Source organism: Mustela nivalis, assembly GCF_964662115.1.
Source record: "Mustela nivalis genome assembly, chromosome: 6".
Classification (NCBI taxonomy): Eukaryota; Metazoa; Chordata; class Mammalia; order Carnivora; family Mustelidae; genus Mustela; species Mustela nivalis.
Genome location: NC_139025.1, coordinates 62,945,045 through 62,971,437, shown reverse-complemented (window position 1 = coordinate 62,971,437; position 26,393 = coordinate 62,945,045). Strand labels below are relative to the sequence as shown.

Sequence of the window (26,393 nt, the reverse complement as noted above, 5' to 3'; positions counted from 1 at the left end):
CAAGGTTTGGAAAGGCAGAGGGAGAAGAGCAGGCATTCTGAGGCGCTGAGGAAGGCAAATGCATGGAGAGTAAAACCACTGGGGTCAATGAGGTGGTCAGCCTCTCTCCAAGAGGGGTTTGGAATACTGGGGCAACCATGTAAATGTGATGGGTAGGGGTAGGGGCCCAAGTTCAGCGGGGCTTTAAAACTACACTGAGAGGCTTATGCTTTGTGTAATAGAAAACCACGCACTGCAGAAGGATTTTGACCTAGGGAGCGACGTTATAAAATAGTGTTTTCAGATTCTATTTCTGGCAGTGAGACAGAGGATGAAGGAAGACTAGGAACAAGGCTGCTGAATCGGCTTAGCGGTAAGGAAAACAGGGCCTTCTGACTATAGTGGAGACCATGGGAGCAGAAGCAAGAGATAATTCAAAAGAAATTCCAACCAGTCTCAGTGTCTGGCTAGATATGGGATAAGGATGGAGTCAGTGAAGGGTACATTTGAGGGTGGGTGAAGTCTGGGGTGGGGGTTTCAATGACAGAAGGAGGGAAGCCAGAGGAGGAAGTGTCTTCGAACGTGTGGAATTTGAAATGACCCTGTAGGAGGCTGATTTGAGAAAGTAATGAAACTTTGTCTCGAAACTGAGTCTAAGTCATTTAACAGCACTAACAAGGAAAGGAGTACCTGACTCTCACGGCTGCAGAACTGATTGACTGTGGTCAGAATGTGAAAGTGGTCTGTTACGTGCTATCCAAATGTGAGCCTTCAGCATTTTACTATGAGCACATCTTCTCCCCAGGTGCACAGATGGTGCTGAAGAAGATGTAGAGCTTCTGCTCACAAACCTGAGTCTGGTATGTTTTGAGATCTATCACTTCCGGTGACAGGGAGACTGGGAGGGGGACAGGTAAGGGATGATGATGAGGGTCTGGCCTAGGGTAGTGACAGTGCAGGTAGAACTCAGTAGACTTAACACCGCTTTTCAGGAAGAAGAATTGATTGGATGTGGGACATGAGTAAGAGGGAGAATCCTAGGATGACCTCCAGGCTTCCGGTATGGTAATTGATGGACTGCGGTTTAAGTCACCAAGGAAGAAAAGATGGGAGGAAGAGCAGACTTGATCAGGGAGGAATACGATGAATTCAGTTGGTACACCGTGGTAGGCAGAGTCCTGCTCACACAAAGAAGTCTGCATCCTAATTCTCAGAACCTGTGAACATGTTTATGGAAAAGGGACTCTGCAGATGTGATTAAAGATTCTGAGATGAGATTATCGCATACTGTCTGGATGGGCCCAGTGTCCTAAGTGAAAGAGAGAGACCAAGAGAGTGAGAGTCAGAGTGAAAGGATATGAGAAGGACACGCCATTGTTATCTTTTAAGAAGGTGGAGAGGCTGGGGCCCCTGGATGGCTCAGTTGTTAAGCATCTGCGATTGACTCAGGTCATGATCCCAGGATCCTGAGATAGTGTCCCACAGTGGGCTCCCTGCTCAGTGGGGAGCCTTCTTCTCCTTCTCCCTTTGCCTGCCACTCCCCCTACTTGTGCTTTCTCTCTTTCTGTGTCAAATAAAATCTTTTTAAAAAATCCAAAATAGATTTTTATGTAATTTCTACTTAATAACATTCTTGACATCTCCAAAGATCTCAAAAGATTTTCACATATATAAGCTTTTCTACCCTAACAATTGAGTAGTAATGATCAGTCCCATTTTCTGGTAAAAGAATTGGTAAAGATCTGTCCATGATATCCCACTGCCCAAATATTCAAATGAAAAATATAGTTAGCCTTTTAGCTGCTTGAATGATAGCAACAACTGCCCAGCATTCTGTACTCATGGAGAATTGCTGAAAAGTAATTTTCTAGCTACATGAAACTCATGTCTTTAGATATCAAGGACCCCCTCTCCTACATTGAGAATTATTCTCTTTATCAATGCATCGAAATTTTCTCTACCTTCTTAAATGTATATCAAACATAATTTAGCCTTTCAAAATGGAGGGTTCTAATTATTAAAATGAATTATCAACAATTATATACTAACTTCTTTGCAGTACTGACTTCTTAGGTTATTTAAATTTATAATAATTTTTATGGGAAAATGGCCCCAGATATATTTTTACCTTTTGCATTCCCAAATAATTATTCCTGAATAAATCTATGTGTATACACACATAGACACATGCATAGGCACTCGTGAGCGTGCGCACGTACACACACACACACACACACACACACACACTCCATTCTGGCAACCCTGCCTACTTTTCTACTGCCCCTTCTTTTTTTTTTTTTTAAGGTTTTATTTATTTATGTATTTGAGAGATAGTGAGTGAGTGAGCAAGCAGGGGGAGGAGCAGAGGGAGAGAGACAAGCACACTCTCCACAGAGCGCAGAGCCTGATGCCAGGGCCCAACACAGAGCCCATGAAGGGCGGTCCCACAACCCTAAGATGATGGCCGGAGCTGAAATCAAGAGACTGATGCCCAATCACTCAACAGACTGAGCCACCGAGGTACCCCTTTACTGCCTCTTCTTAATTTCTACTTCCAGTTTGCCTTGGACATAAAGACTAGTAAGCAAGTTTGTTAAAAATGTGTGTAGAAAAAAAGTTTAAAAGTTTGATTTAGGTACTTTTATATATATAACATATAAGCATTGATATGAAGTTATTTAGAGGCCTTTTATGGAGAGATGAGATTGTTGGAAAAAGAAGTCCCAATTAAGGGAAGGTTGAGAAAGAGCCATGTGCCAGGGACCTTGTGTTTTATGCCTCACTCTTTGACTTCTAGAAAATTCTCCCCATTTTATCTGGAAGTAAGCCCCATCTAGGTGTTTATAATGGGAAAAGCCATGGTGGCCAATATTTTCCCCTCTCCCCATAGGGTCATAAATGTTTGGCACAGGAGTGAGCACATGATTGAAGACTGGCCATCCATTTTCTTCTCTGGATGTTTGAAATCAGAAGGAAAGGAGGGGAAAAGGGAGAAAGATCAGTCTCTAAGCAGACAGATGTATCAAATGAAAATTCTGAGAACTGGTAAAGGTCATAATATCCATCCCATGAACACAAAGGCAGATAAGGCGGGAGGAGAGGATGGAACAGATGCACAGAGAAAAGAACAGTAGGAGAGGCTGGACAGCTTCTAGGAGCCTGGTTTTAGTGCCTTCCTGAGGCCCAGTTAAATCTCTGTCCTTGAGCTCCATGTATCCTAGGCAGAGACTTTCAAAATACTTAACAGTGGCACAAGAAAAAAACAAAACAAAACAAAAAACAGGTCAGGGTCAGATGGCTGCTACACGGTCCTGGAAGTCTGCTGCCCTTTTACACATTACCCCTTCTGTGATGGCACACAGAATCCCAAGAAATCCCCAGAAGATAAGTTGGGCTGACTGAGGAATGAGGAGGCCTTTGTGGGTCTCAGAGCAACAGGAACAGAGCTTTTTTTTTTTTTTTTTTTTTAAGTAAGGAAGAACCTCTCCCTGTTTAAAAAAAAAAAAAAAAAGATTTTATTTATTTATTTGAGAGAGAGAGAACACACAAGCGGGGCATGGAGGGAGGAGGAGAGGTCCGGAGGGAGAGGGAGAAGTGGACTCCCTGCTGACCGGGAAACCTGATGCAGGGCTTGATCCCAGGACCTTAGGATCATGACCTGAACTGAAGGCAGATGCTTAATCGACCGAGCTACCCAGGTATCCCATGAACAGTGCATCTTAAAATATAAATAACCAGCATCATCATATAAGTGCAACCATCTATCAGCCCTGTCTGTGTCCTTATAAAAAAAAATGTTGCTTTTTTTTTTTTCACTTCAGTTAGTTTGAGTGGTTTCTGTTACTCACAGCTGGAAATCTACAAAATAATGATTTGTGCTGTGTCATGGCTTGCCATCTATTTTGCTAACTGAATTTGACGGTGACTTCATAAAGCCTTAGGGGCTGCAACAAACTTTGAAGTAATTTTGTCCAGCCTCCCCCTCAGATTTCCTTGTATTCAAATAATTTATCACAAGGAAGGAAAAAAAAAAAGATCTGTGCCTTTTAATTTAATCAAAGTACAAGGAATAAATCCACTAATTAATTTTGTTCAAATTAGAATGTAATATATAGTCATTATAGAAAACTGTTTTAAGTCTAGATTTAAAAAACTCTTCTCCAATCATTAATTTTTTAAAAATCACTACTAACCCTTTCTTTTGTATATATCCTTATTTTATGCATTTATAGACTTCCTAGTTTTTTCAAGAATAGTTTTACATGGCAACAGTCTCTTACTTAATATATTATGCTCTTTCTTTCCACAAAACCAAGATTTTAAAAATCTCTTGTCCCGTATTTCATTTCTTGGTGTTTAGGCACTGGGGGAAGGGAGGAGGACAGATCTTCCGAGTTCTTCGAGGTACAAGGTTTATGTAGCTCTTTGCTCCTTGCTCACAGTGCAGATCTCAGGAGAACAGGGTTGACCTTATTTCCAGGCAGAATTATTCATGTCACTACTTTTACTTTGGAAGCTGCTTAGCGAGTCATGTCTGACTGTATGAGCAGGGATGAATTTACACATTCGGCAGCAGGTGCACTGAAGTCAACGAAGTCCATTATTTAATCTCCAGTATTAGCTCCCGCATTGCAAAATGGGAGGAAGACAAATGAGTTATGAAACCTCATATATCACTTAGCTTCCCTACTTTTATCCATTGGGAAGTAAAGTCTTTTCAAGTAAGAAAAGCTGTTTGCATTTAATCACTTAGACTTAAATCTAGAGTATTTTTAAGGTGATGCAAATTGTTGGTGTTAAAGAAGATCCACCCAACCGAGTAAAGTGGCCAGCCACCGCATGGGGACACATGGCCCACATTGCAGCAGAAATGGAGAGACCTGAGAATTCACATGGCCACAGAGGAATAGCCCGAGATGCTGGAAATAAAGAGCAGCAGTTCAGCTGTGTGAGGCTGGGCAGATCTGTGCTCCAAGAAGCCCAATAAAAAGAAAGAAGAAAATCAGTTGCCATTTCAGTCTGCATGGATAATGGAGCAATGTTCAGAAACATGGTAGCAGTTCGCCCAAACTCTACATTCATTGTCCTCTGTCTGGATCAGGTGCTCAGTTCTGCAAACTACTTTGGAAGAGAGAGATTGGCAAATTAGAGCATGTCAAACGCTAAAACAAGCCAGAGGGGGAAAAGGGCATATAAGAAGGTTTTAAGGTAACAGGTACGGTTCTTTTGGCAAGAAGAAGACTGAAAGAGAAGACGTCACTCTCTTTATAAATTTGAAAGTACTTAAATGTGTGTCAAAAGGAAAATATTTAAATATGTTATGGCATGTCTACATGATGGGACACTGCACAGCCATTAAGGATCTCACGTTTAGAAGACAAAGGAAGTGACAAAGTGAAGAGTATAAAACAAGTTTGCTTAAAAATAAAATGTTTCTTCTTTGACGTTTACAAATTTTCTACAATAAAAATATCACATCTGTATTCATATGAAAACCAGTAAAAATATAGGCGAGAGAGAAAGAGGAAACAAAAATCGAGCATGGTGAGATGGAAGGGGAGTTGTGAGTGTGCGTGGTTTTCTCTCTTCATTTTTATTTTTAATTTAAAAACAATACATGAACATTTACTGTAAAGAATTAGAGAATAATTTCAATCCGTCAACAAATGTTTATTGAACATCTATTAAGTACTTTTACTCTTCATGGTTCTAAAGGACAGAATGAGTAGCAATGGGTAGAAGGAACTTGGGAACAGAAGGTGACTCAGTATAAGAAAAGTATCAGGGGCTGCCTGGGTGGCTCAGTGGGTTAAAGCCTCTGCCTTCGGCTCAGGTCATGATCCCAGGGTCCTGGGATCAAGCCCTGCATTAGGTTCTCTGCTCAGCAGGGAGCCTGCTTCCCCCTCTACCCCTGCCTGTCTCTCTGCCTACTTGTGATCTGTCAAATAAATAAATAAAATCTTTAAAAAAAAAAAAAAAAAAAAAGAAAGAAAGAAAGAAAGAGGGGCGCCTGGGTGGCTCAGTGGGTTAAGCCGCTGCCTTCGGCTCAGGTCATGACCTCAGCATCCTGGGATCGAGCCCCGCATCGGGCTCTCTGCTCAGAAGGGAGCCTGCTTCCTCCTCTCTCTCTGCCTGCCTCTCTGCCTACTTGTGATCTCTGTCTTTCAAATAAATAAATAAAATCTTAAAAAAAAAAAAAAAGAAAAAGAAAGAAAGAAGTATCAGAACTGCCAACAGAATGGGCTGCTTCATATGGTGAAGAACTTCCACGCCCCTGGAAGTAGTCAATCATGTACTTTACTATGGGAATTCTTATACTGAATGATCAGATATAGGACTCCCAAGATCTCTTCTCATTCTGGGGATATATTGCTTTCTATATTAACATTAAGGATTAGGAGATCTGTCCTCACCACTCATCCACCATATAGTACTGGGCAACTCTATTCCCTTCTGATAGTCTTTTCAAAAATAGAAATAATACTGACTTAGACCACTGTAAACTTGATGTATAAGACTTAGAGAATGTTTCTGCACTACTCAGATCATGTTTAGTAGATAAATGAAGTCATTTGTTGTAAATGCCCTAATGCAATAGGGCCATAGCATCGTCTATAATATTAGAATCTTTAATGAATGTCTTAAACTCCAGCGAGGACTGCAAATACCTACTTTAAAAACCTCTGGTTCTACATCGGGTTCATTGTTCATCTATTATTTCCACACTTTTACAATACAATTATGTCATAGTGTGACGGCTCATACCATAGTGATTCAGAAAACATCATTTTGGAGATTGGAGCATGTCTACCGCTACCGCTCTGTACCCACTAGGATGACTGTAACCAAAAAGACACCATAAGAAATGTTGGTGGGGAGGGGCGCCTTGGTGCCTCAGTCATTAAGCATCTGCCTTCGGCCCAGGTCGTCCTCCCAAGGTCCTGGGATCAAGCAGGGAAGCCTGCTTCTCCCTCTCCCACTCCCTCTGCTTGTGCTCCCTCTCTCGCTATGTCTCTCTCTGTAATCAATAAATAAAATCTTAAAAAAAAATGTTGGTGAGGAGATGGGGAAATAGAAGTTTCATACAGCGCTGGAGGGAAAGCAAAATAGTGTGACCCCTCTGAAAAATAGTTTGACCGTTCCTCAAATGTTCAATGGGGAGTCATCACAAGACCCAACAATCCTCCTCCCAGGTGTTAATCCAAGAGAAATGAAAACTACATCCACGTAACAACTCCTATTCAAGCATCCATAGCTACATGACTCGTAAAGCTAAAAAGCAGAAATCATTTAAATACCCATTAACTGATAAATAAACAAAAATGTAGTAGTCATTGAAAGGAATATCATTCAGCAACAAAGAGGAATGCAGTATTGACGGATACCATAATATTAGAGGAACCTTGGAGAGACGACACTAAGTGAAAGCAGCCAGTCCCAAAAGACCACACATTGCATGATTCCATTTATATGACATGTTCAGAATAGACATAGAAATGGAAAGTAGAGTAATGGTTGCCTAGGACTGGGAGGCTGTGGGAGGGGACACAACCGTGAATGATAGGGGGCACAGGGTTTCTTTTTGGTGTTATGAAATTTTCTTAAATTAATTGTGCTAATGACAACGACTCTGAATATATTAAAACATTGCATCATACACCATAAATGGGTATGTATGTATATTTACATTTATATTTATATATTTTTTCCAAAACTTCCATAATGCCATTTTGGAAAATACATATATATATATTTTTTTTCAAGTTCCTTTCAGCTTCCTAAATTTTTCTGGCTGATATGAGGCCTGCTGTAGTATTTCCTGGATATAGTTTCATAACTAAGACACTGCTACAGAAGTAGGGTGTGTGGTCTTCCAATACGATGTTCTGTGGAGAGTCAAGACTTTAAAACAAAGGCCAGGGGGTAAAACAAGCCAGCAAACCAAATTTGGACCTTGTGGAAAACACTGTAAATGTAAAATATTGTCTCTAGGACTTTGGGACCTAGCCGGACCCAGTTAAAACCACTGTGGAGCAAAGAGCTTCATCGCGCAGATCACAGTCTAATCCGATAACAAAGCAGATGTTCCAATGTTTCAAAGTGCACACGTGAGAAGCCAGTCCCTGATTTGAGTCAAAGCCTTCTAAAGATCAGAAAAGGATGCAAGAGTTATGTTTCAGTTGCCAAAAAGGAAAGAGGGAAAGAAATAAAACACCTCAAAAGAAGATATTCACCCAAGAATAGGGGATAGTAGCTGAAATACATCTTTTCTTTTTTCTTCTTTTTTTCTTGCTTACCTCCTTTTGAGTCCCTCCATGGCACTGACACAGCGTCCTGCCACAGGGACCTAAGGCCGCACACACACTGTCCAGCTCCTGCTCACCCTCACCGCACTTCCTTCCACACCAGGCTCCCCACAATCTGGTTCCTGCCATTCTCAAATCTCTGGCTCTCGCCCACCTTAGGCCTCTGACCATGCTGGTCCTCTGCCTGCAAGCTCTCCCATGTTCTTCCCATGGCTCCCTTTCTTATTCATTTTCAAGTCTCTGCTCAAACGTTACCTCCTCAGAGAGGCCCTCCCTCGCGACCCCGTATAAAGCAAATCAGTTCCCACGAGAGTCAGTCATCGCATCCAATGTGTTTGCTTCATAGTATTTATCACAAAGACTTTCACCAACATTCCACGAATATTCATTCAGTTTCTAGTTTTAGGTGCTGGGGATAAAGCAGTGTACAAAACAAGGAGTAGTTCAGTTTGTACTTGTTGTTTCTTAAATATTCTTTGTCTTCTCTATAGTAACCTATCCTATAACCTTCTCTCTCACATAATCTCTTTGTAAGCAGGGACTGGCTAAAGGGAGGCAGCATGATGAAGAGTTCAAGAGCAGTAGCTCCAGAAGGAGGATTGAACCCTGGACCTACCACCTAACCAAGTCATTTATTTATTTACTTTTTTAAGATTTTATGTATGTATTTGACAGACAGAGATTACAAGTAGGCAACAGAGGCAGTCAGGGGGAGAGGAGGAAGCAGGCTCCCTGCAGAGCAGAGAGCCCGATGTGGGGCTCAATCGCAGGACCCTGGGATCATGACCTGAGCTGAAAGCAGAGGCTTTAACCCACTGAGCCACCCAGGCACCTCTAACCAAATCATTTCTTCACTCTGACCCTCTTTCCCTACCGGGCATGATTAATACAAGGACTTACCAAATAGTATGGTGTAGTCACTTAGAAAAATACTTAACACATAGTAAACCCTATAAAAAATGTTTATTAGAGAAATGGTTTTTGACTATTGGGCCAACCCAGTATCTGACAAATAGCTAGTTTTAGCCAAATGGATTAATAATTGAGGTGCCTGTTGTTAAACATATTTTAACTGGGCCAAAACTTAAAGAGAACAAAGATTAGCAAGACTAAGATGCTCTTCATCTCTGAGTTCCTTGTTGAAAAAAATTCTTTGGTCTTAGAGGTAGAATGTGACACCCTTGGTCAAGTCCAAGCCAGAGACAGGATTCTCTTTGGAATCTGCTAGAAATATTGTGGCTGTTTCCTACCATAGGAGGTTCTGGGACTTTCCAACAAGGAAGGGCTGTCAGAATGCCACTGAGTCAGTAGTATGCCATCTGCTGCCACATGAAAGAGACAATCTGTCTCCTTGGGGGGTCTGGTGGGGGAATCATAAAGGTACCTCTGTACTTGTCATCTACTTCTCCTATCCTCTTCTCATTTTGCATACCTACAATTTCTAATCTGATATTTTTTTTACGTTGTAACACCAAAATAGATTTGTGAAGAGGTTAACTACTAACTATTCCTAATAATGCCTTCTGGTAAAAATTAGCCAACACATTGATAAAGGCATGCATCAGCACTTGAATATTCTGTACATACAAACTTCCAGGAAAGACAGAATCAAATGGAGGAAGGATGACTATAGTCATCAAAGCCATTGGAGCTGCTGGTAAGTCTTTACCACAATCCTATCAAATTCTGGCATTTTTGAAAATGTTAATGGGGAAGACCAGAAATAGAGAAAATCAAAATATTTTGTCATAGATTTGCCTTCAAGAAGTTTGCAGTCTACTTAGATGAAAATCTCCATACATCAAAATGGGAAAAACTTTATAAAGGGGTACCGAGATATGGGAGGCAGAATAATGGGCAATGACCCCCAAAACATCCACATCCTATTTCCAGAAACTGTGACTATGTCAGGCTACATGGCAAAGGGGAATTAAAGTCACAAATGTAATTAAATTGCTAATCGGCCATCCTTGAAATAGGGAGATTATTCTTAAGGTGGGTTGGCTGTAAACACAAGCGTACTCAAAAGGGAAGAGGGAGGCAGAGAGTGTTGGAGAAAGAGCTGGGATGACAGAAGCAGGCTCACAAGAGATGTTATGTTGCCGTCTTTGAAACGAAGGAATGAAGCCATGAGCCAAAGAATACAGGCAGCCTCTAGAAGCTGGAAAAAGTAAAGAAACAGATTCTCCCCTAGAGCTTCCAGAAGGAACAAATTCCACAGACATCTTGATTTTAGCTCCAATGAGACCTCTGTTGGAGCTCTAGCCTACAGAACTGCAACATAATAAAAGTGTGTTGTTTTCAACCACTAAGTTTATGATAATTTGTTACAGCAGCTAGAAAACTAATACAATATATAATAAATAAATAAATACTCTTAAGTATTATCAGAAAATAAATTAGGAAGAGGGGGAGACAACAACGCTGACTGAAGTTATCAGGAAGAGTGATTGTGAGTGTGTGGGATTTCAGATTGCTCTTTACATAGATTATAGGATGAACATAAAAACAAAAGCTGAGAATGGATATATGTTAAAACTACAAAATCATAAAGTGAGTGTGAATTTGTTTACTAAATCCCAATTTACAAGAACCTGGAAGTACCTTCCAGAAAATTGAAAAAAGTAGTGTTAGGATAGATGGAGGGATGGACAAACAGATGGACAGACAGATAGGATGGGATGATGGGCTGGCTGGGAGGACAGAGAGACAGAGAAAGAGAGAAAAGGAAACCACTGCTTTATGCAGAGTGAGACCCTTTTATTCTTAGAGGCTGAAAATATAAAAAGCTTTAAATTTACTGGATAAATGCAGGGATGCCAGATCCAAAATGAGGTCAGGGAAAACAAGATGTGTGTGGTGCAAGTTGAAATTCTGTTGTATAGAAAACTTGCTTTGCCCCAGCCTGGCTTATAAAATTCTCTCCAAGACAATCCCAGCTTCCAGCGACTTAGAACGGAGACAATATGGCAATTTCTGTTTCCGATCCCTGGTGCAGGGCTTCCTTGGAGAGTTAGGAAGCTGAATTACCTGTTCCTCCCTCTCCACACTATAATATGTATGTGTTTCAGCAAACAGGGGAGCGCCTGGACGGCTCACATGGTTAAGTGTCTGCCTTTGGCTCAGGTCATAATCCAAGAGTCCTAGAGTCCAGAGCCCTGCCGCTGGGCTCCTTACTCAGTGGGCAGCCTGCTTCTCCCTCTCCCTCTGCTGCTCCCTGCTGCCTGTGTGCACTCTCTCTGTCAAATAAATAAATAAATAAAATCTTAAAAATAAAAATTAAAAATAAACACAGCAAACTGGAAAGGTCCTTATGTGCTCTTTGAGGGAGGAAAGTGAAACCTGCCATCTTGAGCCTCTGAGAGCCTCTGTGCTCATTGGGCGTGGTGGCATCAGTCACACGACTGTTCTCTTGCCTCATAGATCCCTGAGTACTCCCCTCCCACAGGAATTCTCCTCCCCCTCTAAGCTCTATCCTCTGCTTCCTACTGGAGTGCCTTCTGCTGACAGTAGGCCAGCCCCCCTCCACAGGGAGCTAATACAATGGGGGATGTAGGGACACTTCCGCCAGGCCTTGCAGCTGCTTGTGTCCTCCAGACCAGAGGTCCCCATTTGCATGGATGGGGTGCATGGGATCAGTCTGAACCTGGTGCAGCCCGTGAGGCCTGACCCTGGGTCGCTAAGGGGAGGGCTCAAGGGAAGTGTCACTGCAACTGCAGTTAGGGGATGAGATGCAGAGCATCCCTCACTCTTTCCGTGTCCTGGGTTGACATGGTGTGGCGGTAATCTGCTAAGAACCTGTGCATTCACTTGGGTCTTTAGACCGGTAAGATCTGGTAACTGGGCATGGTGGATACTTTCTGATCTGGACTCTGACAGACTCAAAAAAAAGAGAACTGAAGCTCCTAACCTCATCCGTTTGCTTTCCCGTGTAAATTGTCAGAGGGACTATGAAATCAGTTGTAACTCATTTCAAAGCCAGGCATGTAGCTGTCATGCTTCATTTTAGAGAGTGATGGACTTAGAAATGTTTTAGGTTCCTGGCAACTGTTCAAAAGCAGATAAGAAATATAACCAACATGCACGGGGGCTGAAGGAACACCATGTGACTACCACTTTCCTATCATAGAAGGCAGGTGGGCCTTTTTTCCCCTGCTTAAAGACATCACTGGCCACTTATAAGGTTGGGGAAGTGGAAGACCTCCCTGACCAACATTGCTAGCTGTTGCTCTTTCAGGAGATAGACCTTATCAGCCCCAAAGGAAAATCTTGGAGCCCATTCAGGAGGCATTTTAAATGGACTGTTTTACCAACTGAAGGCCAAAGGGCCATAGAAAACAAATGACCAGAAAACGAATTTTCTGCTGTTGGAATAAAAAAGTTCCCTAGAAATTAACATCTCTGCCCTGTGGATCCCCTGATAGGGGTTTCCAGTAATATTCAAAGAACTTCGCTCTTTCATCCCCACCACACCTCTTGTTCTTTTCAGTGTTTATTTCTATTATTATCCACCAATATATGAAGCAATTTTGTGCAGAAGGCCCTTCTTAAAGCTTGGCTCAGTTCTATTAACCTTTATGTCGTAATTTATAGTTAAGATCTAAATGGCACTGGTGCATGTAAATAGTGTCTGTGGGCTCTGCCATCCAGAGGAAAGCGCTGTGCTTAAGTGGCTCCAACACATTTGCTCAGAACATTATGAAAGGAACTGCTGAGATCTCTGTAGGAAATTATTTAGTGAAATTCTCCGGAAGAGGAACATTGCTTTGTAACAGACTTTTTTGTTGTGTTGAGTCTAGTAATTCTCAGGGAAGTGTGTGGTATCTGAGGCTCTTGTCTTTCTTTGACATCAATTTCTGACATGCTCACTTAAAAAGAAAAAATTTTTGAATCCAAGAAATTTTAGGGACGTTCAAATTGCCTTGTGATTTGTCTTCAAGGATGAATGGGTTTGAGAAATTTCTAATATCTCAGGAGGAAATGCAAAAAAAGTAATGACATCCTTTGGTCAGGTAGATACTACGGAACAAATGTCTTTCCTTTCACCTTCTCTTAGCCAAAAGCAGTCTATCTCTGACCCTTTGCTGAATCTGCCCACCCAGACTCAAAGGAGGCCCTACAGTATCCAAATGTCCCAGTCAATCCACTGTTCAAAGCTCCACAGAAACTTGACTGGTTTCATATCTACCTCTACCCATCCATCCATCCAACCACTCATTAATATTCTACTGATCGTCTGTATTTGTGAGGCCCTCTGAAAAATTCTGGGATAAAACTATGGGCACTATGAATATGGCTCTTTCCCTAATGGAGCTATAAGTCTTAGCTGGAAAAAGATACATTCAAAAGGTAATTCCATAAATAATTATTTAATTGTAACTGGATAGGTGCTCTAGAAGAAAAGTATAGTCCAGTGAGAGAATTTAACAGGGGTTTCGGCCTACTCTGGGCATGGAGCTGGGGGAAGCACAAAAAACAAACATATAAGAGCTTCTCTGAGGAAGTAACATTTGTGCTTTATTCTTGAAGGAAGAATGGGAATTCATTAGTCAAATAATGTGTGTGCAAAGGAGGGCTGGCAGGAGAACAGAAGGAGGGCAGGAAAGTGGGAGCTAGAGAATCAATCTAGGCAGCCACAGAAGCAAAGAGGAGGGCCTTGGTGTATGAAGGACCTGGGCACAGTGAGTGACAAGGGACAGCAGATCAATGTGGCTGGAGCATGGCCAACAGGGGGCAGGGAGCAGAAGATCAGGCCAGATTTTATACCTGGAAGGGTTTAGGAAGAAGTAGTTGGGTCATCTTAGCTTGCTCCCAGAGCAGTCAAAATTCTGAACCCGTGACCTTCTTGGGGTTTTCAAGCTGGTTGTGCCCTGGAACTGTCAGACCTACATGGCCGAGGCCAAGCTCAATGACACAGGGCCCAAGCTACAAGCGATCAACAGTCAATCAAGACCATAAACCCCAAATGCAATGTGTGGACCTGGTCTGACTCTTATTTTGACTAAGTCAACTATAATTAAACACTTGAAGGACACTGAAGAAATATAATGTGGATTAAATATTAATTGATATAAAGAGATTACTGTTCATTTGTAAATATAAAAAAGGTGTTGTGTTTGAGAAAGAAACTGTTCTTATTTTCTCATAGTATTTAAGAGAGAAATGTCATATCTATGATAAAAATTAAATTCAGCCAAATTTTCAGAAGGTATATATATAAACAAGCAACCTGCAAGATTCTTGTATCATCTCAGTGAGAGTACATTCCAGGATTAGAGAACAACAGGAGCAAAGATACAAAAAGTAAAGCATTAAGTGTGCTTCAGAAACAGCAAGTGATTCAATTCAGTTGGAATTACTGGGTCTGTTCAAAGGAATGCTGAGAAACAAAACCAGAAAAGAGAGCTGGCACCCATTACGAAGGGCCTTGAATGCCAGAAAAAAGAGTGATGGCACTCAAGAACCACTGAAAATGTGTGAGCAAGGGAGAAACATGAATGCAGGAAAAAGAGTAATTATGTCACCGTGCGTATGACAGAGGATCCTGGAGACTTATTATAATAAATAGATACCGTGTTCACTGCCAGTGTCAGACATTATGAGCAAAAGAGTCCCCGCCCACCTGGAGGCTACAGTCTAATGGAGGAATGAACTGTTAAACAACCACACAAGCAAAAATTGTGAAGGAAAAGTACGGGGTGTTGGGAGAGCTCATGAGGAACCTAATGGAGATGAAGGGATTCAGAACTCTTACCTAAAGAGGTAACATGTGCTGGAATGTAAAGATGCCAGGAGTACGCCAAGCAGGGACCGGAAAGAAGAGCTGGCCAGGCAGAGGGGCAGGCCAAGCACGGGCTCTGTGGCAGGAGGGAAAATGGCCCTTGTAACCTTCGAAAAAGGCCAGTGGAGCATAACCGGAGGTGGGGGGATGTGGCTTGAGATAGGGGAGCATGAGGCAGGGTTAAGTCATCCACTATCCTGGTCACAGCTGATGGGGCCAGGAGCGTACACCTGACCAAAGGGCAGACTCCCTAAAGCTCTCCAGTCCCCTATGAGGTGACCTGGAGTGACACCAGCTCTTGACTGCTGGAATCAATGAAAGCCTCTCTCTTGGGAAGTTTAAATATGGGAGAGAGGGAGAGAAAGAACCAGAAAGAGAAAAAAGTCAACTGACTGATAAATAGAATGCAGTCAAGTGGAGGCACAGGAACAGAGATGTGGACCCAGTAGCCCAGATGAAGTATCTTGGCCTTTATCTTAAGAACAAATACTGGTGAGTAGTGATAAGAGCCTGACTTAGGACCATGGAAGTAGAAACAAAGAAGAGGGGTCGTGGTTTGAAAAATAAAAATGTCCATAAATTCTTTGACTTTTCTCCCTTAATTTCCTCATACTGTGTGTGGGCTGTACTTAAAAATTTGCTTCTAACAGATAGAATATTGCAGACCCGATGATGTATGATTTTCGAGATTGGGTTATAAAAAGGCTGCGGCTTCCATCTTGAGTCTTCCCTCCCTCATCCTTCTCCCTTTCTCACTCCCTCCTCTCTCTACATGTAAGGAGAAGCCAGCCATCTGTGGTAAGCAGAGCTATGGAGTGACCCACCTGGAAAGAGCTCAAGTCTCTGGCCAATAGCCAACAAGGACCAGAGACCTGCTAACAACACATGGACAATCTCTGAAGCAGATTCTCCAGCCCTCATCAAGCTTTGAGATGACTATAGCCCCAGCAAGAGCTTGCCTAAAACCTCATGAGACCAACTAAGCTAAGCCACTGTCAGATTCTTAACCCCAGGAACTGTGTGAACCAATAAATATGTCTTGTTTAAGCGGCTATACCCCAACCTGCTTCATGAAGCAGCATCAGATAATGAATATAGAGGGGATTGGATGACACTGGCATGACCCAGTAGAATTGCTAGGACTTTGCAATGATCACTGTTGGTCACAAGGAGAAAAAAAGGAAGTCAAAAGGATTCTGAACTTTGAGTTCGGTTCACTGTTCCTGTGTTAGAGAAGGGGAAAGAACATAGGAGGAAGAACTTTGGAGGAAAAGAGAATAATTTCCATTTGAACTCAGTGAAAATGAGATACTAGTGAGAGTTGCAGGTGCAAATGACCAAGAGATTTGGAAATCTGGGAAGGTAGTAAAGTGGTCAGGGGATAGAGGACAACCATGGCAGGGAGGGCATTTCCATGGAAGGCAAGGAGACAAAAAGAGATGAAAGACAAACCAAAAGGAACATATGTATTTATGAAACGGAAGGAGGAAAAGAAGTAATGTTCAGGAAAAAAGGGTGAAGAGCCCAAAGAGAGTCTTGATAAAGAAAAGATGTTCAATAGTGCCAAAAATTGTAACAGGGGGATCCCTAACTCTGGAAAGCTCTACCTCACACTGCCATTCATACAGTGGATGATTTAGAAATCTCCTACTTGGTGTAAGCCCACACTGTCTACATGGATGAAATCAAATTTCAAAGTCTACAGCAGAGAAAACAAGACCTTGAATTGTGGTGACCCTAGAAAAGCATTTGCCACCATGTAAAGCTCTTCCCAGGCCATCTGTGTGTCATCCTATAGTATCTCTCTCAAACTGCAAAGGAAGAAACATTTGTGATTCTCTCTAACCAACCTGCTCTTCTTACAAATGGGGATTTTTCAAGTTGCAAAATATGGAGACTACTCATTCACCTCAGGTAAGAGTTCCCATGGTAGGGATACTTGGGAGGGCTGAGGAAACAAAGTAAGTGGTTTCCAGAGCTACATGGCAGGCCACATGAAGAACTAGAATGTTGTTGGGAATAAAACAAGTTTCTCCAGCATCCTGCCGCTCCAGAAGCATCTCCAGCATCTGATTCTTTTCTCTACAGGCTTGTTCTACTGATGGTTTTCTATATCTTCTTTCATCGCCTCCATTACTGAAGTCATCTCTTGCCTCATAGTTTTGGCGTACTGCCTTCTCTTTCCACATCCCTTGTTTTCGGCATTGGCACTGGACTACCTTGTTTGTAAATGAGTCTGATTTTCTCTCTTTCTGGATCTTTCTGCCTCAAATTCAGACATCCCTGTGATTGGTTCAGACAATAACAATCCAGGGCCACTCTTGGCTACCTCAAGGGGGCCTGGAGAGCCTAAAGCAGGCTATCCTTTCAGTCAGATGTTGACTCCTATCGCGGCCATGGTGGTGGAAGAGATGGCACTAAGTCTAGAGAATTCTATCTGGCCTCTTTTTTCCCAAAAGGAGGTGGTGAGCCTATGAATCTTAGTGATCTTTGAAGTACAAATCCCCCAGTGAATAAATGATAGAAATGATTCAGAGTTTCCTCTTCTAAGTATGGATTTATTCCAAATAGGCTTTTATCTTTAATTTTAGTTTAATTTAGCAGCAACTACCCATGGTACTAAACCTCAAAGTAGCACATGCTGGCTGCTTATAGATTAAAAACCCAAGGTAGACATAAAAATACAAGCAAGGAAGCCTCTGATAGACTGAAATTATTTCCGAGAACTCTACCTAACCTTAGCCAGTTAGTTCCTGCTTTTCAATCCTTTTTTTTTTTTTTTTTTTTTTTTCAAGAGAGAAAGTTTGTGCAAGTCCAGGGGTTGAGGAGGTGTGGATGGAAAGGGAGAAAGAGAACCTTAAGCAGTTGCATGCCCAGCAAGGAGCTGATGCAGGACTCAATCTCCCGACCCTGTGATAGGCATTTTCCTAACCTGATAAATTTATAAAGACAGTTAATAGATAAATCCCACCTTCAAGAAGCTGATCTCTAAGGGAGGTGAGAGCAGCTGCATCTTCCTTCCCATCTCTTTTCAGTCTAGTTCAACCTTCTCTCCCCTTCTGAAAACATGTGTATTGAGAAAGAAGAGTTGGTATTCAGTTCTCCATGTGTATTTACTATACTTGATAAGAATTCATAGAAAATCTACCTGAGGGGCACCTGGCTGGCTCAGTCATTAAATGTCCAACTCTTGGTTTTGGCTCAAGTCATGATCTCAGGATCCAGGGTGCAAGCCCTACACTGGGCTCCACATCAGCAGGGCATCTGCTTGAGGATTATCTCTCTCAAATAAACAAATCTTAAAAGAGAGAGAGAGAGAGAAGAAAATAAAGGAAAGGAAAGGAAAGGGGAAAGAAGGGAAAGAAACTCTAACTGACTCTGGTTCTACCAACAGATTAAAAAGTAAATGCAGCTGGGGGCGCCTGGGTGGCTCAGTGTGTTAAGCCTCTACCTTCAGCCCAGGTCATGATCTCAAGGTCCTGGGATTGAGCCCCACATCTCTGCTTATCGGGGAGGCTGCTTCTGCCTGCCTCTCTGCCTACTTGTGCTGTCAAGTAAATAAATAAACTCTTAAAAAGAAAAAAGTAAATATGGTTGGAAGAAAGGGGACTGGGGGGCAGTGTGTTTTAAAATTTGTATGCCTTTATATTGTTTAAATTTTTACAAGCTTTTATTTAGAAATTACTTTTTATAATGAAAAAGAAGTCAAATAACTTGGGTTTTTTTTTTTAAGTTTTTTGTCTATAAAGAAGGAAAAGAAATGAGAAGGGATGGGCAACTATGAACAAATGGAGTTGGTAAAAATTTCCATGACCCTACTGGCAAGATTATTTTGGTTTCATTAAAAAAAAAAGCAACAACAACCAAAAAAAGCCATCTCAAAGGAAGCACTGTGAAGAGAAGGAAGGACATACTACGCTGTGAGTGACTGAAAAAATTTCTTTTGTCCTTTAGATTTGCTTGATACACGTAGATTGCTTTCTTACCCTTGAAATTCACATGACCACATTCCTTCTGCACTATAGAAGAGCAACAGGCATGATCAAATAAGCAAGCATTAGATTTTAGAGGCAGGCAATGGAAAATCCGGTGGTAAGGGGCCAGCAGGGCATGGTTTCTTATATGTGTGTGCTTCCTGTAAAATGTGGAATGCGTACGTGTGAAATCACCAGTCACTACATTTGCAATAACTTAATAACATGACGGTTCCTCCACCCGTCCTCTTTCCCCACACGGAGTTCCAGTTTCACACGGGGCTACTTACAGTGAAGCTTTACAAAGAAAGAAGGAAGTACACCCACCCGTGAGGAGCGGTGTGTTTCAAACGCCCCATTCTGGACTTGATGAAAGTTTCTTTTATCACATTTATCAATAATACTACATAGTTCAGAGTGGATGGTCCAAATATTGTATTTAATTGTCTCCCCATGCCCTGGACCTTTCAAACTATGAGTAATTATTTAAAAGGTTTTCCCTCACCAAGGCAGAGCTAACAGACAAAACAATCCTAGCCAGGGTCATCTTCCTTCTGCCACAAGACCGCACCTGTTCCCTCATCTGAACTAAAAGGGGAAGGAAAAAATGGGATATTAAAACACCCAGGTCCTTTTTTCTGATGCCAGGAAAGGGATGAGAGTTCCTGTTTCTTCACCGTTGTTCATGCTAAAGAGTCTCCAAGTATGTAACACTTAGGGGAATTAGCTCCTAGCTCCCTAAAAGCAAATAGCTCTGCAGGGGTGAGGCAGCAGCTGGCCAGTGGGGCCCAGTAATCCCCAGCAGCACACCAGGGGCTAAGAGAGGAGATGACTGTGTTTGAGGAAAATGACAGAATCTAGAGAGAAACCAAAGCTCAATACCTTGTCTGTCACTCTTCTTAAAACTTAGGAAACAGCAAAAATAAGGCAAATTGCTGCTTGAGGAGTGGCTAAGGAGAGAAAATGAAATTTGGGGCCTACAGATTTTTCTTTCTTTCTTTTTTTTTTTTTTAAAGATTTTATTTACTTATTTGACACAGAGAGAGAGATCCCAAGTAGGCAGAGAGGCAAGCAGAGAGAGAGAGGGAAGCAGGCTCCCTGCTGAGCAGAGAGCCTAATGTAGGGCTCTATCCCAGGACCCTAAGATCATGACCTGAGCTGAAGGCAGAGGCTTTGACCCACTGAGCCACCCAGGTGCCCTCTTACTGCATTTTTCTAAAGCAGCCCTTGAAACCCAAGCCAGGCTTGGTACCAAGGCAGATAGAGACGGATAGGTCTGTGGAAATGGCTAAATTTAGTAATAATTCAGAATAATGCCATACCCTGGAACAGATTCAAAGTGGTATTTTACATGACTATTCAATTAGCAGAACCAGCTAGCTGACCAAATGAAAGTGGTATCTGGCTCCCGAAGAGAAAGTAGACCATGAACATGTAAATATTTTAATTAAAGTAGAATACAGAACTCACTGAACTTCACATTGAACTTGGGACTATTATCCACTGCTTAAATCTTAGCTCTGACACTGTCAAAAATAAGCAGCGAGTAAGAATGCAATGTTTTGCTTTAAAAAAAAAATGCATTTTTGAAAAATCCAGAAGCTAAGATCATTAACAATGCTAAAGCAGTAAAAAAGAGTCATGAATGCTCATTCTACCATTTGCAATTTGGGAAGAATGTTTTCTGTCTGTCCTTGAATCTTATGAGAGTATTTTGAAAAACATCAATCAAAGGTCTGCTCTGAATCTCCAGGTATGGAAACAGGGTATGATGGGAAAGCCAGATGGTCAAAGTATCAGCAGAGTTTTTGCATTTGTGATTAGTACAGAGAAGGAGGACTATGTTTGAAGTACCACAGATGGGAAATGCCAACTTCATCACTAAAAGTATTATCCTCACTTACCCCACAATCTGGAGACAAGCCATGCCCTTGCTCTGTTTAAAGATGGCAGTCCTTGGGGCACCTGGGTGGCTCAGTGGGTTAAAGCCTCTGCCTTCGGCTCAGGTCATGGTCCCAGGGTTCTGGGATCGAGCCCCACATCGGGCTCTCTGCTCAGCAGGGAACCTGCTTCCTCTTCTCTCTCTCTCTCTATCCCTCTGCCTACCTGTGATCTCTATCTTTCAAACAAATAAATAAAAAAATCTTAAAAAAAAAAAAAAAGATGGCAGTCCTTTTCCAGACAAGGGGCAACTTAACGGACCCATTTAATTACCCTCACACCACACCTCCTTGGTTAAGATGTAGTCAACACGATCTCCATTAGTTAATAAAAGGAGTTAGAGCCAGTCATTAAAAAATAGCAATCTTCTTAGAGATTTAAATACTACATGTACACTTTATCATCCTGAAAGACAAACTGAAAAAGAAAATCTACAACTGAGTGATTGAGCAACACAAGTGCGCCAGCTAATACACACGTGCATCTGAGTGTGTGCACACCTGAGCACAGTTACATGTTTAAGTAGCAGGGGAAAAATCATCCTTTGAATGTTTAAGAGATCTCACTGGCCACTCAACCACCTCCCCCAACCTCTTGTCTCAGGCAAGAAGAGGACTATTATTTCCTTTTGCCTAGAAGCAAAGGGGAGTGTTACCCAATGTCCTGTAGCCAATTAAAGAGAAGGAGGGGGAAAGAGAGAAAGAGAGACAGAGGGAGAGGGCAGCAAGGCAAGGGAAGGGACAGGGAGGAAGGATGTGGTCTTATCCAACATCAACTTCTGTTTAAGTACCCAGCCCAGCAGACCATCCAGTCTTAGAAGTCCCTGTCATCTGCCTTGGAGTTCTGGCCTGTGTTTGTCCTGATTTAGATTACTGCTAAAATAGAGAAAACAACAACCCCACACATGAAGTCGGTGAAGCAGAAGAAAACATAAATTTTCCTTTAAAAATATTTGGAATTGGAAGTCTTTGGAAGTGGATGATATAAATACAAAATTGGCAAATGCTTAAAAGTATTTGTAATTTTCCCTTATTTAACTTCAGTAATTATTTATCTCAAAATGAAACCACAACTATTCGTAAAGATGATGTGTTCTGACTCTTGATTTGGGAGTTTCTGCCAGAAAGCAACTGAGGCATACACCAAGTTCACAAACCCATGCGCACACCAGGTGAAAACAGTCAGGAGCAGACTTTGTGTCACCAATTTCAGCTGCTTTTCTTTCTAAGGAAAAATCCGCATCACTTTCATTTAAGAAGTTTGTTTGATTGTTTGTTTGTTTTTAAACTCAAATCAAAAGGATGACAAAGAATTAATAACCTTATTAGCTTTTAAAAACCTTAGAAATTGACAGAAAGATACACAGTGCCTAAGAAAAATGTTCAAAGGACATAAATACTTGTAAATGGCCGATAATCATGTGAAAGGATGCTTCAGGACATTAAGAATCTAAGGAGTGGAAATTGCAAGCACGAGACACCATTTTTCACTTGTCAAATTGGAAAAATATTGAAAATAATATGGAGTGCTGGGGAATATATATAAAAATAAGTACAGTGATATACACTGCTAGCATAAATTGATTCAGCCTTTCTGAAGGAGTGCATGTGCGTGTGTGTGCTTTAAAACCTTAAAAGAATGAGCACTCTTTGATTTAGCAACTAGATATCTAGAAGTTCATCTAAGAAAGCATCATAGAGGTGCTTAAAATATAGCCATAAGGATACTCATTAGAGAGCTACACATATTGTCAAAAACTCGGAGACAGCCTAGATGTCCAACAACAGAGAATTGTTTAAATTCTTTATAAAACATTTATGTTACAGAACACTGTGCAGAAGCAGAAGAATATTTAATGTTCATAACACATTGTGAAAAAGATTTCAACATGACTTACTGCACTATTAGGTCAGTATTCACAGACCAAAACCAAGAGAAAATAATTCATGCTACCAGCGGTTCTCTCTGGGAACTGGGAATATTGGTGATTTTTATTTGATTCTCATTGTTTACCTATCTTCTTGATAATGTTGTTACTACATTTTTCTAAACAATGTCAAGATATAATTCACGTATCACACAATTATGTTATTACTCCTAAGAAAACGGCAATAAATAAGAAAAAGGCAATACTTATTCTCAGTGATTGAGGCAATGCTTCGGGAGACAGACATTTCATTCATATTTGATCTCAATTATTCTAACATCGGGTTCATATCCAACATCTGTACAGCATTTTGCATTTTATGATGCACATTTACCTTTGCACAAGGGTCTTCTAGCCAGGTGGACCTTATCACAGACGAACAACTAATGACCTATATCTATGATAGCACAAGTAACTAAATCTTTTCGGGGGTCTTTGCTCCCTCTTAACAGAAATTACACTGTGAATAAGAGAGCAGAAAGAGCCTTATTCCTTTTTTTTTTTTTTAAGATAATTTATTTATTTGACAGAGAGAGAGAGCACAAACAGAGCAGCAGAGGGAGAGGGAGAAACAGGCTCCCTGCTAAGCAGGGAGCCTGACGCGGGGCTCAATCCCAGGACTCTTGGATCATGACTTGAACCCAAGACAGACACTTAACCCACGGATCCACCCAGGTGCCTGGAAAGAGCCTTATTCTAAAGACTTAGATATGTGTCATGTCCCCCTGACACACTGCGGGTCTTCACCAAATTCCCGGCATGACTCATACAAAAGAGAGAGAATAGGATATCTGTCTTTCTCCATTGTTGCTCTCAAGACATCAAGGATTAACACCCACATGGGAAGTGCAAAACCATGACCACCATGGACATATCTGAAAACATATCCTATAATGTTCATTTCATTTTTGTTATTAACACACAAAACTACCTTTTTAGATGTGAATAAAAGCTGCATCCAGAGACACCTCAAATGTTGGCCAGTGTCTCATTGAAAGCACCTTAGTGATGCTGGGCACCTTGAAAAGGTCAGTGTGGGTAGTCTGCACACTTGGGGTGTTGGGGGCCAAGTACTGTCTGCAAGGGGAGCACACTGATTGCTCTCAGAGGGTGGGAAGAGTCAAAGTGTGGAAAAACAAGGGTCAGTACAACGGTTCAATGAAAGTGAAATCACACTGACCCAGAAATGCAAATCAGTGTGCCTGAGCCCTCTATAGGACCTGTGGCACCTAAACACTCTCTTCTTGCATCAGATGACCTCATGTCCTGAGACAGGCTCCAGCAATTTCAAGAAAAGAGGTGAAATGTGGAGGGAAGCGGCAGGCAGCCAAAGAATCTAGTTTTATTTGAGAAGCATCTCCAAAATTTATAGTGGACTTCTCATAGGGAGAGAAAAAAAAAAGGCATTTTTGAAGTTTATTTCCCTTTCTTTACATTGCCTTTACTACCTTTACTAGTCCAAATTCAAAGCCCAAAATCAGAGGTGATTTTAAAACTGTATCTCAAGGAATCATTAAAGTAAGAGCACACACGCTTTGAGATTTATAATGCTTATCTGCATTTTGTCCTACAAAGTTGCAAAGTGGGCAGGAAGCTCCGGGCTGCTGAGAAAAAAAGCTTCCTGAAATATAAATTCCAGGTAAATAACGTCATGGTTCTCCTCACTAATGGAATTATGAGGGAGATAGGGAGGGAAGACAGAGGGAAGAAAAGAGGCAGGGGAAGAGAAGGGAAAGGATAAATTAGAGAAGAAATGGGTGCAGATTTTAAAGAAGAAGAGCAGACACCAAAATCAGAGAGTGTCTCCTGGGGGGCCGGGTGGGGGGAGGCAGGGGGCGGGGACACGGAACAAAGTAAGCCAAGGACAGACAGCAAAAAGATTGCAAATGTGTATCTCGAGCCAAATGGCTCAGGCTTGAACACAGGCTCCACACCTAATTTCTGGGTGACTGTAGGCAAGTTACTTAACCTCTTGAAAGGCTTGTGGAGAGAGATTAATTGCCAGAAACTACACAAAGTGCCTGGAGTGATGTTAGAGCAGGGTGGTGTTGAAGTACCACAAGCTATGGGGACATCCCTTCCCTGGCCCAGAGGGAGGCATGAGCCAGACTCCCCACGTGTACCTTCCTCTGTCTCCACACCTGTGGTCCTTTGATGAGAATGGCCATTTGGGGGCCTGGCCACACACCAAAGACATGGGGTGTTAATTTCTGAGTTCAGATCTGTTCTGCTACTTGGCAGCTGTTGTTTGTGTGCTAATTTATACAACGAATACTCCCCAATTATTCACTACCTTCAGGTTCTGGGCTATGGTCTAATGAATGAAAACAGGCCTACCCTGTCCTCATGCAGCCTACAGGCTCACAAGAGAGTCAGAGAGTAATAAAAAAAATTAAGCAAGTATGAATAAATTTAAAACTATGAAAAAGGCACACACGCATAAAGTACATGGAAGTCCCTCGAGAAAGATGCTATGGAGCTGAGCTCTGTTAGCATAGTGGGCAACAGCCTAGACTCTAAAAGGGAAGGGAAGAGCCACGTAGGCTCAGGAAACAGCTGGAATAGTGGAAGCCCAGAAGATGAGTAGAGACTGGAGAGGTCATCTGAAGCCAAACCAAGCAGGGCATGGTGGACCTGGTTAAGGACTTTGGTCTGTGCCCTAAGAGAAAAGAGGAAAATCAGCAGAGGATTTTTAATCAAGAAAATTATGTGGGCATACATGAGTTCTGAGAAGACCACTCAAGCTTTGGTGCGGGGGATAGATTTGAGGAGGGCAAGGAAGACGACCGAGGTGGATACTGAGCCATCCACGGAGGGCAGATGGTGGCTGGAGCCAGAATGGAAGCCATGCAGGGTGTCTATGAGTGGGTGGACGTTAGTTACCTCAGCAAGACTCAGAAGCTGGACAGACAGGGAAGGTTTCTCGCTGGAGGAAGTGGATGCGGAAGCTTTCATCCACTGGGACAGAGTCCTGGGATAATGCCAAGGTTGGGGGAGGCTTGTCCCTGGGTTTAGTTTGAGGTACATTTTACTTATTTGACCTAGAGGAAGTCAATTGCTTGTGAGGATTAAATGAAATCATGTGCCTCTTGAATGCCTGACACAGAATAGACGCCCAGTAGCCGATAACTGTGTTACTGGGATTTTAGGCGAGAGATACAGAAGCAAGCTTGTCTTAGTCTTCCACAGACAGCAATATCCTTCACTTTCAGTCCAGATATCACCTTTTTTTTTTAAAGATTTTATTTATTCATTTGACAGAGAGTGCGTATAAGCAGGGAGAGCAGAAGAAGGAGAAGCAGGCTCCCCACTGAGCAGGGAACCCAATGTGTGGCTCAAATCCAGGACCCTGGGATCATGACCTGAGCCAAAGGTAGATGCTTAATCAACTTAGCCACCCAGGTGCTCCCCGGTATCACCTTTCTTGAGTATCTAATCCACAAATGCAAGATCCTAAAGTAGAATGTCCCATTTGAGCACAAAGT

General features: G+C 41.9%; 2 long non-coding RNA genes across 5 annotated transcripts in view; one reads left to right on the top strand and one right to left on the bottom strand.

Annotated features, from left to right (window-relative positions):
• Positions 1–26,393, bottom strand: part of LOC309868257 — a 104,533-nt gene that overhangs the window by 7,175 nt on the left and 70,965 nt on the right. The gene's annotated exons all lie outside the window — the stretch shown is intronic.
• Positions 292–26,393, top strand: part of LOC309868255 — a 32,958-nt gene continuing 6,856 nt past the window's right edge. Inside the window, exons 1-4 of one of the 4 annotated variants that reach the window (XR_014313603.1) lie at positions 292–352; positions 785–839; positions 18,800–18,986; positions 22,808–22,887. This is a non-coding gene — a long non-coding RNA (uncharacterized lncRNA). Of the gene's footprint in view, positions 353–784; positions 840–15,845; positions 16,108–18,799; positions 18,987–22,807; positions 22,888–23,847; positions 23,937–26,393 lie in introns of those variants that run through there. The other 3 variants (XR_014313601.1, XR_014313602.1, XR_014313604.1) reach the window with 3 other exon arrangements.